The following is a 3,458-nucleotide window of genomic DNA, read 5'->3' on the forward strand; positions in this document are numbered from 1 at the left end:
GTGTGGCCACAAATGAGGATCCTCCCACTGCACGTGGCGGGCCAAACCACGTGACTCGCGGGAGTCGAGCGTTCCGTGACATCCAAACTACATATTATACCAAAAGCACCAGTCTGTGTACTCCTTCTCCTTCTCTCCTCTCCTTTCATTAATGCCTTCATCCTCCCTTTGGAATCATTTATTTTGATACTGATCCTTAAAAGTTTAATGTACAAGCATAAAATTTGTCAAATGTTCAGCTTATTACAAATAAATGTAGTTAAGCACATATCTGCACTTTATGAGAACTCTACTGATTCTAATACAACTCACTGTTTGTTTACAATCTTTACTTTATAGTTACTTAATGCCTGTTGATTCATCTTGTTATCTATACGCATCTCAGCTGTACCTCTAGTGAACTGCTCTTGCCCTTAGACAGATTACTCCACAGACACTGTTAACTAGCAAGTGCATTTAATAATAGCCAGCTGATAAAAACAGTAAACATCACAGGGTCTGTCAATCTTTCTCAAAAAGAAATGACATGAAGCAGGCCTGTTTCCATAATACATGTCTGATTTACTTAATATTGGAGATTGCTTTACCTGGGCAGGCAAACCGTAGCTACTTATTGAGCAGAATGCTTTGAAATTAATGCGGCATTACAGCATTGGAAAAACCAACCACAACAACTGATCATAATCACCAAGACCACAAGTGAACTCTTGAAAATATAACCTGGACAATAAGGGGAGACTCTTAAATAAAAGGCAAATAAAATTTAAAAGATGCTACAGAAATAAAATACCTGTTTTTCCATGACTTGACACAAAAGCATTTACATGTGCATTAAATTACATCACAGGATCGCATAATAATATTTACATAAACATCTTTATATTACATTTGTACATAAACATCTTTGCATTACATTTACAGTACTGGGCAGATGCTCTTATAATGACTGAAGTATGTTTATCAGTATGACATCATGTGTGCTCTCTGAGGATCAAACCATGATTCTGGAGATGCATCTTACTGTACCTGCTCTACCAGGTGAGGTCAGGAGTGCTAACGTCAGAAAACTCTGATCAGGTACGATCAAACACACACTGATCTCTGACCCCTGAATGGTACAGAGAAAGGCAGTGTGGGTACATGTGTGTGTGTGTGTGTGTGTGTGTGTGTACAAGAGAGCCAAATAATTTATCATCTCTTTTAGACTTCCTCATGGTTATTACTGGGAGATCACCTCTGCTCTTCATCTGAGTGGTTTAGTCCATTCATATTAACTCCTCTGTTGTCATGGTTACAGTCTCCATTCACTGCTGATTTTTTTCCTCAGCTGCACAATCACCAGCACTGCTGCCACAAGCCCCGCCCACGTCAGAGCCAGGAGCACCGTCAACACCGTCACTGTGGAGCTCTGATCTGGACACGGCTGGACTTCTGCAACAGACACAAAGAACTGTCAGTAAATATAAACCACTATTTAAACAGTATTGAGTTATAATCATGTGTGTATGTACCAGAGTGAACACTGTGATGGGATCGAGAGGGATTGTGGGACAGGGGCAGTTCAGCTCCAGTTCCTGACAAAAAGATCACAACAGCATCACTACACAAGATCTTAACAAGTAGGTATGCATAATGTTTCACCAGTTACCATAGTAACCACTTCTGTAGAAGTGTCCGTGTCCTCTGGTGAGCTCAGCACCTCCCACCTCCATATCAGTATCTAATCAAATTCAATCAGGAAGTAACTATTACAGCGATGGAGAACTGTTTAGAAATCAAACTAAAACAAATCTGGATCTTGTAGAGAGATATTGTTGTAAATGTAGAATAGAAATATATTCAGAGTTCAAAGTGAATGAACCAGTGGAGAGAATGAGCCACACAAAGGGGGGGGGGGGTACACAACAACAACAACAACAACCACCACCACCCTGATCACCACCTGTGCTCCATCATAACTATGATCACTGCTGAAGCTCCGGTCTGTCATATTAACACCCAGCATAATTACTGCACCATCACTGACTACATTTACATATTAACACACAGCATAATTACTACAGTGAACAGTGATATTGAGGGTGAAGTATTTGTTGATTTATTGAGGGTCGTATGTAGACGGATTGAGCTTCAGGACAAATAAATAAAAAGAAAAAGCCATACTAGAAATAAAATTTTTTATTATTAGTTGGTTACATTTATTTAGCACCATTTTCAAATTAAAGAACACTTTAAAGGCATAAATCAGCTTTTACACTCAAATCACTCACAGACAGATGAGAAGCAGCAGCAAATTTACACACAGCATTCTCTCTATCAGAAACTACAGACTCCTGCGGGACTGAACCAGGTGTAGGGGAAGGGGAGGAGGTTCAGACCAGGACAGAGCACCAACCATCACTGAACACACACACACACACACACACACACACACACACACACACACACACACCATGTTTTTGGGAGGTTTCCTCTGGGGTCCTACACAGACACAGGAAGAACACGGAAACTCCACCCAGATAGGGACTCGGATGCAAACATGCCAACCACCAAGCCCTGCTGCCCAAAACAACCAACTCTCCCAACTGAACACAAACAAAATTAAGTACAATAACCCTCCCTATTCCCAAAAACTAACAGAAGTAAAGAACTGAGCAAATAAAAAAGGTGTCAAACTCCACACTTCCCAACTACGATTCACGTAGGACTACTATAATACACTATACACAGAATAATATTTATAACAGTGAACACGTCCAGAAAAAGGGGACGCGATAAGTCAGAATGATTTAACAAGCAGAGGCCTAAAACCACAACAATCGGCAAACACTCCCTGAACAAACACAAGCAGCCATAGCAACAGTGGATATGAATTGCAGCCTGTTGCTCCTTCCCAGTCTTCCCCTTATGTGCGCGGTAGAATGAGGCAGCCAGTCAAGGCGCAACACAGCAGCCCAGGACAAAAGCCTTGATCAGGTGGAGGAGGAGAATCATGAAGGGGAGGAGTCACAGGATGTAACATAAATGTAAACAAACACAAATAACCCTACCCATAACACAAACAAGGTTGTAACACCTTCAAATTCAAACACTTTAATTTTTCCAACTCAGTCACTCATGATTGTTTTGATATCAGTAAGCAGGCATCACACCAAGTGCTGTAAAACATCAGTGGCTGGATCCAAGAGTGTCCGTGTGAGAATCCACCACAAAGAGTCCAGTGAAAATCAACCGGGTCCACATGCTCTATTGGGGATATGCTTAGATAAACAGGACCTCAACTAAGACCAAGACCCCAAACTGAGACACTCAGTCCATGCTGTTTACATGATCCTAGCATTCATAGTCAAACTAATACTGAACCACTGATGTGCATGTAAACATAGTTACTGATACTATGTTGGGAGGGGGTATGCGTAAAGTAATTCTAGGCAACATTAAACTCACAGTAACCACAC

The 3,458-nt window shown here is 41.1% G+C and overlaps 1 long non-coding RNA gene across 1 annotated transcript; it reads right to left on the bottom strand.

The window, feature by feature from the left end:
* Positions 1–439: 439 nt before the first annotated feature.
* LOC145660291 (uncharacterized) lies at positions 440–2,127 on the bottom strand. Its single transcript, XR_014126544.1, has 2 exons — positions 1,512–2,127; positions 440–1,431 (listed from the first exon to the last, which is right to left on the bottom strand). It is a non-coding gene; the product is annotated as an uncharacterized LOC145660291 (long non-coding RNA).
* Positions 2,128–3,458: the final 1,331 nt, after the last annotated feature.

This window comes from Electrophorus electricus, chromosome 1, assembly GCF_041902795.1.
Source record: "Electrophorus electricus isolate QZ-2024a chromosome 1, ASM4190279v1, whole genome shotgun sequence".
Classification (NCBI taxonomy): domain Eukaryota; kingdom Metazoa; phylum Chordata; class Actinopteri; order Gymnotiformes; family Gymnotidae; genus Electrophorus; species Electrophorus electricus.